Source organism: Culex quinquefasciatus, chromosome 2 (assembly GCF_015732765.1).
Source record: "Culex quinquefasciatus strain JHB chromosome 2, VPISU_Cqui_1.0_pri_paternal, whole genome shotgun sequence".
Taxonomy (NCBI): domain Eukaryota; kingdom Metazoa; phylum Arthropoda; class Insecta; order Diptera; family Culicidae; genus Culex; species Culex quinquefasciatus.
In genome coordinates, this window is record NC_051862.1 from 158,018,390 (window position 1) to 158,034,936 (window position 16,547).

The following is a 16,547-nucleotide window of genomic DNA, read 5'->3' on the forward strand; positions in this document are numbered from 1 at the left end:
AACTGTGCGTGAGTGTTTTTGTGGATTAACGAGTTTATCAGAAAGCTATTCCCATATCATCGTAGCTCGGGAGTCATCGAAAAACCAATACCTTCTCCTACTGACAGAAAGATACACGGAGAAAAAAGAGTTCCCAAAATCGTGAACAAGCGTTCATGAAAATGGGAACCACGAACAAAGTGTTTAAATCTCATGTTACGATTTTGAAAAACGTACCATGGCATTCGAACACTTTGACGTGGTTCCCACTTTCATGAACGCTTGTTCACGATTTTGGGAACTCTTTTTTCTCCGTGTAAGAAGCATGTCATTCACGAGACGCTTGGATGAAATTCTGTGGATTCCACGATCTCATGCAGTGTCGTCAGGAATGGAACTGCAAAATGTTGGCTTGTTGGGAATGCGCCGGTATTGACTAATAAAGTAGGGGTCTTCAGGGATTAAACGGTTAACGGTTGATCGGCTCCCACTAAACATTTTTGATTTAATTCATTTGGCAGTAAACCATGATCACGCTCTGCTCAAGTTCAAATTATTTATTCAAAGATATAATAACTTGGTAAAAAATAATCTATATAACATACTTATTAAAAAGAAAGCAATAACACTAGTTTTTTTTTATTGACATAAAGAGATGTAAATTGAGCCAAAAAAAATTCTAATTTAGTTTAACTTTAAGATGACTAGGGTTTTTTTCAACTTCAAAAAACTTCAAAATTTTAATGTAAATAGAAGTCTAACCAACTGAAAACAATTTAAAATGCATTTTCCTGCGTTTGAAATCATATTTAACATGTCTGGGATCCTCCAAAAAATATTATCAATTTTTGTGGAATTCCAATGTTTAGCATCGCAAAAAGGTTTTTATTGGCCGATTTTTTTTTCAATACTTGGATATTTAAAAAAAAAACTCATGATTGCAAAACAACTGGGCAGGTGTAAAATTCATTTTTAAACACTTTTTTGTTCAAATGTTATGGCTATGGCCTGTTATTTAAATTTTCATATTATTTTTGTTAAAATCATTGCAGAATTGACCCAAAGTGTCGAAAATTCGTTTTTTTTTTGTCATATTTTGGGTATAAATGATAATTTTACATGGAAACCCAAAATATAACCATTCAGATTCAGCAGGCAAAATTACATGGAAAAACATATATTTGGACAATTTTCGAAATTCGTTAGGGTGGTCCCATAAGGTTTTCCCTTGGAAATCAGACTTTTTCAAATGAAGATATCTCGAGTTTAAAGAAAAACACCCCTGAGATTTTGGCTTGCGCCTTTTCGAGATATTTAAGTTTTATATTTGCACCTTAAAATCGCTGTAACTTTTGACGCTTAAGTCCAAATCGACTTGTCAAAAAATACAAATGTTTGTTTTTTAGAGCTTTAAAAGTGCCCCGAATACCACTTTTCTCTAAAACTTAACCCTGAATTGCCACGTTAAAAAAACTGATTTTTGAAGGTTTGCTCAGATGCTTTCTATAAATTTGGTCGTAGAAGGCGTAGATTACGAGATAAAATTTTGGTGTCTTGGACAAAGTTGCTTGGATTGGCAAGCCCAACAACTTTCTAGAAGACAAAAAATTCCCAAAAATATTCCTGAAAGGTTAGATTTTCAAAATCACCCTAATAGTGAACCACCCTAATTTCCAACCAAACCAAAAGTTGCCCCTTTCCATATGCAACAACTCTTCTGAACACACCAAAGCTCCAAAACTTCATCATTTTACGGAAAATCAATTTTCCACTCAATTTTGCGATCTGAACCACTGTGCATTGGCAAAGTCACATAATAGTAGTTTATGCAACAAGTGGCAAAAAGAGGATTTTTTCAGCACGAGTCGTACATTGGATAAATACGAAGAGCGCTGAAAAAATCAAGTTTTGCAACGAGTTCCATACAAAACTTTTTGCAATTCCGAAAAACACCCATTGAGTGAAATTTTAAGTCAAATTTTCATGTATTTTGTCAATAAATTGTTTAAATCAAAAAAAATGTTGAAAAGTGTTACTTTTCGAAACAAGTGCTGAAAAGTAGAACTGTTGTTACCAATGCTTTTCAAAGATCAAAAATTGGTTGAAAATGATTTTTTGATGAATTTTTAGATCGAAGCCCGCTTAGAGGTGGGGTTGGGTTGTAGAGGGTTGATCATTAAAAATAAAAACAAGCATATATTTCTTTCGACAAATTAAATTATTATTGTTTGTGTGAAACGGATCCAAAGAATATGACGCAGATTTCACACAAAAAACGCACGTTTTGAGCTATTGAGATTTCCGCAAAATCCGCTAAAATTACGAAACAGTAAACACTCTGCTTTTATTGTTTTTTTTAACATTGAAAACATTTATAGATTATGGACAAGACAAAACAAGAGGCTCAAAATATTTTTTAAATATTCAGCTATTCATAATTTGATTTTTTTCGATTGCTTACTCCACCCTTTACGACATCGAAACAAAAAACAACCCCTCAAACGGCTCCAGGTCACAAATGCACAGCGTGACGTGACTTGCCAAGTGAGCATCATCACACTCCTGGTAACCCTCGGGGGTAATGCACACAACGATTGCAGCCGTTCCTCCCCGAACTAACCGAGAGTTGCTGACAAGCCGGCAAGCAAGCCAACAGGTTCCTGGCGTGTTTCACGACTGGGATGATCATTTTCAGCGATTTTGATTTGTAAAGGCTTACAAGCGGTCTAGTGAATTAATAATTTTGCTACATGAAGGCCACCTGAACTAGAGTCAAAGTGTCCTTCAAAACGAAGACAACTGACAGACATCACCAATGCGGACTACCTTGTCATCTAGTTATAATTTAATGTCCACCCACGTCGTAATTGAATTCAGTTTGTCGCAAAAGTGCACTACCGTTCATTGGGCCATCCGTGACGCACTTTGAGAAATTAACCGCGCGTCTTTTTCCATCATACATCCACTACTGTTGAACGTGCGTCCCGTTGACTAGCAGCAGTCACCCTGACCGTGCCGTGGCCTTCAACTCTGTGTGTTATCTGGCTGCGCGTCGTGTGCACTTGCACCCAAAGACTCAACACTCCCCCCACTCGATATGCGATATCGCGCCAAGTCTCGTCCAGTATCGCCGGAGTACATCGAGAGACGAGTGAGTGTTTCAATTACGTTAATTGATTTCACGTACCAACTGCTGCTCCCGCTCCTCGCCATCACCCAGTTCTTCAACGAGGAGGAGGAGGAGCTCTTCGATGATATCAATTGAGCACAATCAGCATGATTATCGACCGGCGTCCAAGATGCGCGGGGAGTGTGGGTGATAGTAGCAGGTGTGGCACGTTCCATGATGCTCTGGGGGACAACGCGGTGGCGCAAATGCCGGCACGGACCTTGAAACACGTGGCTGAATTACGGCGTCGTCAGTTTTGCTGAGTCGGTACGCTATGGATCAAGTTCAGCTCGCATCTCGGTGATGGATGCGATTTTGGGGACGAAATTTGAGACGTCGGTCAAGATCGATCTTGTGTTACACGGGGTGGTACGTGGGATATGGAGTTATTTACGGTATTATAACAGCTGCTACAGGTTTTCCTTTTTTGTTGAGACTCCTGGGAATATCTGCTAGACTGTTCACCCTATCTTGTCGTACGTGCATTTTGGGCTATAAGCTTTTTGTCCTTGATAGCTCTCCAAAACTCGATTTCAATCTTGAGATATTCAACAAAACCATGCAAACCTCGTGCAATGTTGACACTCTTCATATGAAATAAGGTTCCGACCGGATGTCCTTTTTTGTCAGCAAATGCGACAAATTTTAAATGGGAATTTAAGTCAGATGAAGTTTGCTACTCTGGCATACGCGTCTTCTGTGTACATTTTTATTGTAGCTCTAGTTTCTGGTAACCAAAATCAACCAAATTTCGTGACAATGCAAAGAACACCATACCTAACGTAGAATGATAACAAAAAACGACATGATTCAGGTGGGTTTCAAACTCACACCTTAGGATAGGTGGTCTGGGACGCTAACGCACCGGCCATCAGAAGATTTACACTTTCGGAGTAAATTGATGAACCAACACTATACAATTTTCTTTTATTAAATACGCATCGAGCCCAGTTTGGTTATGATTAGGACTTAAACAAAAAGTACACGGAAAAATTAAATTCCCGATTCTTTTTATTGACTTTTTATCTCGAAAACATAAATTTTCAAAAAACTTTTTTTTCACATTTTTGCATTATTTTTTTTAAATAAATAAATACTAAATAAAAATCAAATTCAGATTTTTTTTGAAAAGGTCCTAATCAAAAAAAAGTCGAGACATAATTATTTATTTTTTTTAATGGTATCATTGAATGAATGGCCCTTTTGAAATGTTAGTCTTGATTCATTTTTTTTAATATTGTTTTCGAAAAGATCGAAAAATTTCAAGAATGTTTATTTTTTAACATTGAAAATCTGACCATTAGTTGCAGAGATATCGACATTAGAAAATAGTGGGTTGTTTGGTAGAGACTTAGAAAACTTCAAATTTCCTGTTTCTTATATTATTAAGATATGATCACTAGGCTTAGTGATTTTTCACGCATGCAAATAGCAAATTTCACGGGGACCTCAATTTCAAAACACCACATTTCACGCAAATTTCGCGGAACGTGAAAAATGTTAAAATACCTCTGAAAATCTTATGTTTAAATCACAGAAACTACTTTTTATTCTTGATCATACATTATTCTTAAATTACAAAAAAAAAATCTTCACTAAATTTGAACGTGACACAAAAAAAATTTCCCAATTTTCAAAAAAGTTTCCACCTGGTTTATGGATATTTTGAATCTACTTATATTTTGAAACAAAATGTAGGGCATGCGTCTCATTTATTGAACTGCTTTTTTATAATCGACGTTTTATCAGTTTACATTTTATTCAATTTCATATCGAAGCAAGATTTAATAATCTTGTCCAGCTAAAATTAGTAAAACGGTTTGAATTTTCTGCGACATTTAGCCCATTCGAAATATTTTTTAAGGTTTTCATCTCTCTTTTCAAAAACTAAATCTTAAATCAATACACAAAAATAATGTAATTTGTAACCAAATCAAAATTTTTATTCAAAATTAGAAAAGAAAACACAAAAAGGTGGTATTTTTCACTTTCACGGGAATAATTCACCCAGATTCCACCTAAATATCAAAATCCACCTAAATATATATACTTTCACGAGAATCATCCACCCAAATAATCAAATTTCGTTAAAATTAAACAGGACTCAGAAAAAATCTGAAATGTTTTTAAAAGGTTATTTGAAAGTTTTTTATTTTTATTAATTTTATTTTGAATAAAACAAAGCTTGATTCTTTTAATTTCTTTTGAAATTATACCTTTTAAATAAAAAGTATTACAGTTTTACTACAGCGAATGAAAATATTATTAAATTTAGTTAGTTCCTAAAAAAAACTTCAAAATCTGATTATATCTTGTAATGGTTCATATCAAGCTTTTCAATTGATAACTAATTAAATTTACTTAAATAGTCTTTAAGGTTGAAATATTTATTATGATCTTATCTGAAAAAAAAATATTAGGGAAAATTTATAAATTTCAAGAATTTTACACAGTCTACGAAATCCAAATTCACTAACCTGAACGAGTTTATGTACTCGCTTTATTCTACAGTAGTTCTTAAGATTATTTTTATTACTATTTGAATTTGATAAAATATTTTGAGAAAAATTGTCACAGTTTCACAAACATAAAATTTCACGGGATTTCGCGGAAAAAGCCAGATTTCACGGATTTCACGCCGTCCGCGAAATCGTGAAATATCACTAACCCTAATGATCACTGATAAAACCCGAAAAACTGCAAATATTTCGCTAAACTCAAACTTGCGGTGGCTATATCTTGAAAACGGGTCCCTTTATCTAATCTAATCTAATCTAATCAGACCCTAGCGCAGCCAATCTTTCGAAGGGATCCGGAGAGTGCCTTAGGTTAGATAACGCCTAGCACTCTTCTTGTCATTTATTAACATTTGTAGTGCACCATTGCATCGAAATGCATTGAAGCATCACAAGCGTTAAAGCGGCCAGGCCTACTGCGTAAAGCCGTATCGCAGAGATGACTCGTAATTGGGTTGAGTTTGAGCACTGAGTGTTCGAACAACAACACAATTCTGAATCGACAGGGGAGGAAGAAGCGTGGGGACACACCACCATACGCTCCGAGATTTTGGTTGTATTCGTTGGGAGCACCATGCTAAGAAGGTTTGGTACTCCGGGACCCTCTGGGATGGGACATTGTATTTCCACGAATGCCCTGGACACTATTTGCCGTGGTTATAGCGCCACAACTCGCTCTCTGTAACAGTATTCCTAATTCCAGTCCACGCTCACCAAGTCGTCATGGCCTAGTGGTTAGCATTTTTGCTTACCAATCCAAAGGACGGAGGATCGAACCCCGCCTCGAGCGACTTTGATTTTTCGTTTATATTCATCATTTCAAATTTATGTGTTCATAACTTTCTCGTTGGGAGCAGAGGGGAATCGAACCCAGAACCATTCGCTTACAAAGCGAACACCGTACGTAGGACTACTTTTTTGCTAAAAGTTGCAGCCGACGGGATTCAAACCCAGCACCATCAGTAAGGACTGGCGCCTTAGCCCACTCGGCCATCAGACCGATACTTGAAAACGGGGCCCTTTATTAAAAAAAACTGCATAGTTCTTTTCGATTGCAAATTCAATTTTGCATAAAAAAAATTAGGTTTTTTTTTGTTTTTTGTATGACATTTCGTTTTTTTCCAAAAATTCATTACTCGGCGGCAGATTTTTTGACCATACTTCTCTATGGCTCAAAAGTTGCGAGTTGTTGTCCCCTTAAACAAATAAAAAATCTCAGAAATAAAAAAAATACGTTTTGGGAAATTGAGTTTTTGTGAAAAAAAAATGAAAAATCGGCAAATATTTTTTTTCCGTGTACCTATTTTTCTCAATAGTCCTCAACAATACCTACAACTTTGCCCACGACACCAAATCAATCAAAAAATTCCTTGAAAAGTTACAGATTTTCGAATATTTATTGTATGGACAGCTGCCAAAATTGCATGGATCAATGACACAAAATGGCTTCTTTGGTCATAGGGAAGGCCTCCACAAAGTTTGAGCTAAATCAAAAAATACAAATAAAACAGGGTGGCCACCAGATTTCGATTTTCAATTTCCCGGTTTTTTCCCGGTTTACTCCCGAGCTCAGAAGGAATTTTCCGAAATGTTTTTAAACCAAATTACAATGTTTTTTATGCTAACGTTAGTACCAACATACTTTTTGAACGCATACATTTGGTTCAAAGTTTGAATTCCTCAAGAAAGCTTTCAAATCTTGAGTAAAAAGTAAGTAAGTTGTAAACGAAGCCGTTGTTATCTGTTTCCAATCCAAACATCTAATTTCCATAATGATTGGGATTTTTCATCATCATACATGTAGATTTTATAAACTCAAAATAAAAAAAAATCGTTTAATTTTTACTACAATTTATTAATTTTGTAGAAAAGATCTGCAAAAATAAATTGTTATCAACATTTATGTAAATGCTCGTTAATTCGTTAGTTGCCCCGAAAAATCAAGGGGCAAAAAAATATTTTTCAAAAAACATTAAAATTTCAATTGAAATTTAAGTGCAATCAGCTGAAATCAATATAAAATGCATTCCCTTGCGTTTGGAATCATTTTTAAGCATGTTTGGGTTGATTTAATAACCTTTTAATTTTTAAAATTTTACACCTTTAGTTTTTTTTTTGAAATTTTTGTTACCGTCAAATCTTACATTTTTTGAAAACTAATGGTTGCAAAACAAATAAACTAGTGTAAAATGCATTTTTGAACACTTTTTGCATTCAAATGTTGAGACTATGGATTGTTCCCCCACTTGACCCCGGCCAGAGCCGAGGGACAAAAACTTTGAAAAATATTAGCATCGGCTTTTTTTTCAACATGATCTCAATTTTTGTGTTGATGTAGTAACCACCTAAAAGTGATTGCCTGTATTTCAAGTGACTTTTTTGTAGCAGAATTCTAAATATATTGTATTTTTCAAATATCTGAATGTTTTACAAAAATTTCAAACGACATTTAAAAAAATACTTTGCAAAAAAAAATCATTGCAAGTTGTCCTTAATAATTTGTCTGGCTGAGAATCTCAAATATTATCAAATAAAATAATATTTACAAACAGAAACTCCATGATATTATTATTTTTAAGTTGAAATATATTATAATTCAACGGTTCTCAACTTTTCTTGGCTAGGTACCCTTTTTAGTGTTACTTAAGCTGCTGGTACCCCCTAGCGTTCATACATGAAATTTTTCGTTTGCATGAGATTTTTCTACATTCCAATTCACGAAGAAAGAAACTTGAATTTTGAAGTATTAAAAATTTCGTAAATCATGTTTCTAGAGTTGTTTAAAAACATATACTGGATAGGCCACACAACGTCCGTGTACATTTCTTCAAATCAGTTTTCTTAATAAAGCTTCAAAATAAAATGTTGTACCCTGTTTTTCTTTAAAACTATCTACTATCTGGAAAAATTCCATTTGTTAATTAAATTTTCGCTGTCTTTTTAATTCCTACAGACATCTCCCATATTTTTTTTAAATTTAAATTTTTGGAGATTTAAATTTTGTAAATAGTATTTTTTTGAAGTTTTAGCTATTTTCAATTGAAAAATTATCTATTAAATGGTTGATAAAATTCTTTTCTGCTTTCTTTTTTGAATATTTTTGATCCATTCTTTTGTTGCTGAGATACAGGCCAAGAAAAATATTTTAAAATAGTGTATTTTGTGTAACAATTTGAAGGAAATGTCTGATTTTTAAATTTAGAGAGATATTTATTGTAATGTTGTTTTCGTACCATGAGATCCATAATTTCCACTTACAAAAAATCCTAATTTTTATTTTATGCAAAACTAATATTTTAGCAAAAAAAGGTCGAATTGAAAATATCCAAATCATGAAACATAAGATTATTCTTACCAACATGGTAGTAAATGGTAGTTGGCACAATATACAAATTTGAAACAAATATTTGTAGAAAAAAAAACAAAAAAATCCAAAAAACGGTGCACTTTACTTCAAATTCATAAAATGTCTAAACGAATGCAAATTATAGATTTATCATTCAAATATTTTTTAAACATTTTCTGATTGGTCAAAAACAATTCGCCCGTAATTCATTGCACCTTAAGCATGGTTGTTATTTTTTAGCTTCAAAGCAATTTGTTATTTTTTTTTCTCTCAAATATTTTGCTTGGGACAAATGGCCGCCATTACGGGGATTGTCCTCGGGACTCCCTGAGACCGCTCGTGGTACCCCCAGGTGTACATGTCCCCAGGTTGAGAATCGCTGGTAGAGGAAACATTTCGTTTTATTAAAAAAAAAAATCGCCAAGTAAAAATACAATAGGATACAACCGAAAAAAACATCCATAACCAAGAAGAATGAGTCTATTACACAAATTCAAACATAGTTTTCGAGAATTCTTCATTTAGAATAACAGGAATAATATTCTAATTGAGAAAAGAACATATTGAACTCATTAAAGAGGCTTTTGTCAAATTTTTACTAAACTTAAAATATTTTCCCGGTTTGTCAGTCGAATTCCCGAGTTTTTCCCGGTTTTCTCCCGGTGGATAAAAATCCCGGTTTTTTCCCGGTTTTCCCGGTTTTTTCCCGAGGTGGCCACCCTGAAATAAAATCCATTTTCAGTTTTTGGCACAGAATTGCTCTGTTGTATCTCAGCAATCAACAAAGTCAAAAAGAAAAAATGTTGGAAATTTTCTCAGCTTTTCGAGAATAATTTTTGCAGAGGTTCTTTATTTACAAAAAGTAATTTTAAACTGCAAAAAAACATTTTTGAAAAAAACATCAAAAAAGACCATAACTTGAACGACAAAGTTTCATCCAAATAAAGAAAAAATACAAAATTAAAAATCCCGAAAAAAATGCGTAGCTTTAAGGAATTACTCAACAACTAATCAGACAATTTCACTGTTATTAAGATGTTAACCCGGCTGCTCGGGATAAGTTTTACCAGCACATTCCAAGTCCAGTACAAACTATACTTTCCCCTAACTTCGGTGCCGGACAGCGTGAGTACAACAATTTTAAAATTGAGTCAACATTTGGAAAGGATTCAACAATTTTTATAGTACATTTTAAAAGTAAAGCATGATTTTTAAATACAAAAAAAAAGTTCCGTAAATCGCTCCAAAGTCTAAAGTAAATAAAATTACCACATCAATTCGCCCGAAATTTTCTGCACACAGGAAAGAGAAGAGAGTTCCCCACCGCAATAACTCGTCCGCAATAAGAGAGAACAGCAACCGATGAGGAACGATACGGTACAGTATGGTGATGCCATTTGCCACGCAGCACGAATGACTAATGGGCCGATTGTGTCCCATTCATAGAAAGAGCTAAACTGCTGCTGCCACATAACGGGGAAACGCTACCGTGTCCAGGCAAATTGCTCTTATCAAACGGCACCCCAAGTACTGCTGGGTTGTGGCACTGCCGCATTTATGCAGAATGATGACGACTCACTGGCTGGCTTTATCGAGTAGGCGGTATAAACCGAGTGTTGGGGGGAGAGTGAACCTTTCAAAATGTTTTAAATAAATTTTATATTTAGAAAAGCTTATATTGATAGACAGCCCATGTATAATAGAGAATTTTGACCAAGACAGTAAGCGAGAGAGCAACTCTCTGGAAACTGGACTGAAGAGCGTTGCTCTTTTGCTCACTGTCTTTCTCATGTTTCTTATCAACTTGGATATTATTCCTATCAATCTCATTTGAAAATTTTCCAAATTCACCTTAATTTTGAAGAAAGAAAAAAACTGAATAAATCTTGAGGTGAGAGTTGCTCTCTTGCTCACTGTCTTGTCCACAGGACTTCTCAATTTGCATTCAACAGGTCGCCGCACAAATTGGAGCATTCTTTTCCAGGAAACGATAAACTTGTGTAGCCCCAATATGAAAAGTGCAAAGTATATAAATAAAGCCAGGAACAGTCCGTATTATTAGATGATGCTCTTGAGTCATCACTCGACCGGGGTGGTTCCTCTTCAAGTGTATCGAAAAGCAGGGATGTAAGAATTCTACTTACTCCAGTAAGACTTGTGACTCTCTCGTCCAAAATTCCACATCCCTGCTCTTCATTGTGACGGGCAAAGCCACCATAATTTTATGCTTTCCGGGTCGGTAAAAGTCGGGACAAGTGTCTCTTTCTCTGCGAGCCACCTCTCTTGACAAATTTGACGTCCACTTGAACGCTCCTCCTCTCCTTCCGCCTCCCCCAAACTACGTGACAGTTTTGCACAAAGTGACTGTAAACAATGTGAACTCGGCGGGGGGGCGCCTCCCCCCTCTTACTGGTTAAGGGGTTTCTCCACCAGAGTGCTCTCGGTGTGAGCTGTATAAAAAAAATACAAACTGATAGATTAAATTTCCCTGAGCGAAGATGCACCCGGCGCAAGTGATCGATCTTATCGGGTTCGGCGAAGCTCGGGCTCGTAAAAAAGCTAAACGTGTTAATAAACAAATTAAGATGCATGATGATTGTAAAGTTGCGCAACTTGGGCGTTTAGAAGCGGCGTTTGCTGCTGTTGCTTGTTTGTTGGTGAGAATGTTTGCTTTTGCGAAATATTGAGTTGCAAGTATCTCGAGCGCACTTGTTGCAATCATGTTGAAAACGAAACATTTTTGGTGTGCTTAGCCGAATCAGGCCATAAATGTACTATTTTGTTAACCTTTAGGATACAAAACATAAGAAACAATTTTTTTAATTATTTTTTTCTTTGGTCATGTTGGAGTTTATTGTTGAGATTTTTTCATCTTTCGAGTAATTTTTATCACGATTTTCAATTTTTTTAAATTCAAAATCAAACTCGAAAAATGTTCTATTATTAGAAAATACTTCATGAAAAGGCACTCTTGCAAACCACTTGTTTAAGAAGCTGAGTAAATGTACTTCAGTTTTACTTTTGAAACTTTGTTGATCAAACTAATGGTTTTCTTGGTATAACCCAATAAGAACCTATCCTCCTTATAACGATATCTTGGGAACTATTTTAACGATTTTTAATGTTGAAAATGAAATGTTCGTGACATTTTCTGCACTTTTCAAAATTCGAAATCAAGCCCAACTTTTCAAAATGGCATTAAAATTGTTCAAATCAAGCCCAACTTTTCAAAATGGCATTAAAATTGTCATTTTGGACAGCCTTTAACCCTTTAACCAGTAGGTCATTTTGAGCAACTTTTGTTCAACGAAAAATTTTACTTCTCTTGTAGGTTTTTCTTGTTTTATTTTTAGTATTTTAATTTGTGTTTATCTTGTTTAGTTTATGCTTGTTTTTGGTAGTATTTGGCCTATTCTATCACCTAATATAATTACATTTTGCCTATCTAATTTTTTCAAGTCTTCTCAGTCACTTTTTCAATTTTTTGCTTGTTTTTTCTGCTATAGAATGTCCCCACCATCATTTAATTTTAAAAAAATGCGTAGAGGCATAATTTGGGGCACTACAAAAATTACTGCATACTTCTTTTTACTGAAAATATATGAAATGTTAGTAAAAAACTTTGTTGAAAAATTTTTAGCGATTTTTTAGATCGAAGTCCGTCTAAAGGCGGGGTTAGGTTCTAGAGGGTTAAAATATATTTTTGCAGGGTGGCTTTTTTTAATATTTTTAAATTAAAAAAAATAATTTGAAAATGCCGATTTCTAACGCCTTGTCCAACCTATTGTGTTCAAATTTCACTTAACATTAAAAATTATGTTGAATGTTTTGATAAAATTCAGTACTATTTCAAAAAAAAATAACTTCTGCACCAGATTTTGCACCATTTTGAATTTTGTCCAAATTTTTTACATTGAAAAAATTGTATCGTGATTATTTTTTTTCTAAATTTTCAACCCTTTGAAAATATGGACGAGACGGATACTAAAAATTATTGGAAAAAACAAAAAAAAAATTTTGAGATGGTTTGAATATTTTTCAAAGATACCGTTGCAAATATTTATTCAAGGTTTATGTCGGCCCCTTCAAAATCGACACAAAAAATCAGAGGGCAACAAACAATTTTTCAAAAAACTTAAAAATTTTATCTAAATTAGAAGCCCAATCAGATGAGAACAATTATTTTGCAATTCTGTCGTGAAACTACTTACTTTTTCTGTCATTTTTGAACGACAAAAACCCCTTCTTTTTGTACCAAAAATAACACAATCGAATAGACTGTTCATAATAAATGCTGAAAATTCCTACTTTGCCGACGCCGAAAAGTTTAACTTTCAGCATTTGTTAATTGTTTTTATTTGTTTTTATTTAGGCGTTTAATTGAAAAAAAATTAACATTTTACTTATAATTCCAATCAACGTGTGTTTTTCGGAATCGCAAAAAAAAATTTGTGCAACTAGTTGCAAAACGAAGCACTCGTCATATTTGTAAAAAAAAATTTTTTTGCAATTTTTCATAAACTACTATTAAATGCATTTTCCTGTGTTGATAATAATATTTTTGCAATTTTGCTGTGAAACTGTCAACTTTTGCTATCCTGCTGGAGAAACGAAACGGCCTACTTTTCCCTACCAAAAACAACAGAATGGAAAATTAATACTTTCAATACCAGTGCTGAAAACTTCTACTTTTCTGAACTTAAAAGGGGGCTGAAAAGTTGAACTATTCAACACTTGTATCAAAAAGTAACATTTTTCAATATTTTTTGTTTTGAACGGTAAATTTACTTAACACATGGACAATAGACATAAAATTCCATTCGAAAAGTGTTTTTCAGAATTGCGAAAATTCATATTTTTGCAACTTGTTGCAAAACATGTTTCTTTCAGCACTCGTCGTATTTATCCAGCTAAATCAGCTTTTTGGAACTTGTTGCATAAACTACTATTAGTATGTTTGGCATAATTTAAAAATATTTAGATTTTTTATAAAATGCTGAAAACTTTTTTTTTGCAATTCCGTCGTGAAACTACTTACTTTTCCTGTCATTCTTGAACGACGAAATAGCCTACTTTTCTGTACCAAAAATAACATAATCGAATGCAACACTTTTTAAAATAAATGCTGAAAAGTTCTACTTTTCAACACTGAAATGGGTGCTGAAAAGTTGAAGTTTTCAGCACTTGTTTCGAAAAGTAACACTTTTCAATTATTTTTTTTTTGATTTAAACGATTTATTCACAAAATACATGAAAATTTGACTAAAAATTTCACTCGATGAGTGTTTTTCGAAATTGCAAAAAAATGTTGTATGGAACTCGTTGCAAAACTTGATTTTTTCAGCACTCTTGCTGAAAAATCCTCTTTTTGCAACTTGTTGCATAAACTACTATTTAATGCAAATTTTAAAATATTCCCTTAATATTGAAAGATAGACAAAATGATTAATTTGGTAATTAAAAATGTTTCGTTTCCCTAATTCTACCAAAAATATTTAAAACACAAAGCAAGCAAAAGATAATGATAAAAGTATCTAAATCCTTTTCCTCAGCCAACCTAAGAAACATTTCTGCAATGATTTTTCAATAGGGCGAAAACAAGCAAGGCTATTCCATGTTGAAAGTTGATTGCGGACTTTATGTTGCTTTTATGTGTCTTATTTTAAGAAAACATTGAATTATTTTACTTTGTTTTAACAATAAAACCAGATTTGTTTCCTTTTTGTACCAAGTCAAGGTTCTCCTTTTTGGGTGTCTTTGTTCAATATATCCTCGGAAGCTAGAATTCTGACTAATTCAATCCATTTGAAGAACAAAGTTCTTAATTTCTCAATCTTGATACCTGATTGCTTTTACGACTCTATAGCGAAAACAAAACCGATTATGAACGATGGAAATATATCGTGCACCATGCAGCAACGCTTCAAAACGCTTTTTGCTGGTCACTTCAACGTTATTCGAAGGAGAGGACCTTGCGCGCACGGCGTGGTGAAATCTACGCAACCTTCACGCTGTACCGATCCGCTGGCCATCCGTCACGTGAGCTCCAGCGGCAACTCCGATTCCGGTGGGGTGGGGGTCAATTAGCGATTTCCAAAGGCGCTGCCGGTCTTAAATGACCGTTGGTTGTACTGTACGGCTCTAGTTCAAGGTCACCATAACGTTACCAAGCCGGATAGTTCGGCTTCATCAGCTGTGGCTTCAACGGTTCAAGTGACCTCTAGGGTCCAAAGTCATTGCGACAATCGTAAAATTATTACTGCAATAGAGATGATCCGTTGGAAATTGGCTCCATAAATTAGTTCCAGCCATGGACAGCCGGTGAAGGTGGAAACACAATCCGGCAGGCATGTCTCAAGAGATGCACCAACGATTTGTACGCCGAACCACATCAACCTGACACTTTTCGCAATTCGTGAAACCATCAACGTCGGGTACGGAACCGGAAGTGTTTGTTTTCCTTTTTTTTTCTTCTCGGAATTTATGCAGAGCAAACCTCACTCTCACACATTGACACAACACAAATGTGGCCATCATCATCGGAGCAAAGCAAAGCAAAAAAAGGCGAGGCAACACCGTATTTTTTTTTTTTTTTTGAAGAGTTACTCTTGCACATTCTGGTTCTTTTTTCATCTCGTTTCGTTTCATCTCTCTCTCTCTCGTTGTGGGTTCAACCTTGGACGGGCTGAAAGGAAAATGTAAATATTGAAATGGGTACTCTTTTAGGATTTCATTTGCACTGGAGTGGCAGGCAGCAATATCAGTAGAAGGCAAAAAAAAAACGAGTGCTACAGATGTTTGTGCGGTTTGGCTCTTTATTTTCCCGGGGCTAAATCTGGAACAACATCGGGGAAAGACGTCCAACTGGAAAGGATAGTGCAACAGCCTAGGATGTAGGAAATATTCAAAGTATTTAATGTGGATGGTTGAAACCACAAAGTTACTATCCACAACGAAGCTATTTTTATGATTAATTATGACTTACAGTATAAATTAATGCACAATTAGAATCATTCACAAATAACAACATCAACTATGACCATTAGAAGAAAAAACACACTTTTTCTGCTACCAACCAGGCCAGCACTTGAAACGTTCAAAGGGGAAAAAACTCCTCCTCCTAGAAAATGACTCAGAAGACAAGAGTGTTCCCTCTCTTGACGCCAAAAGTGCACTTTCCCCATCATCATAAAACGATAAACGGTTTCAGTTGTTTTTGCGGGATTTACCATCATATTTTCTCTTTTTTTTTTTGTTTAGTTCAGTTCAGTTTCGCCATTGATTAGAAGCATTTCTTTCCCAAAGAATGATTTCAAATCTGTTTATAAAAAAGTCAATACAATCATCGAACGAAATTTCGAAATAAATTACAAAATATCCATTGTTTATAATATAATAAAAATAGAAACTTAATAATAAACTTTTAACAAAATACATCAAAAATGGAAACACTCATCATTTCGATTCGCTTCGCTAGGAGGAAAACACTGTGACAGCAATTCCCAACTTCTTCAAAATTTAAATAATAGCCAATTTT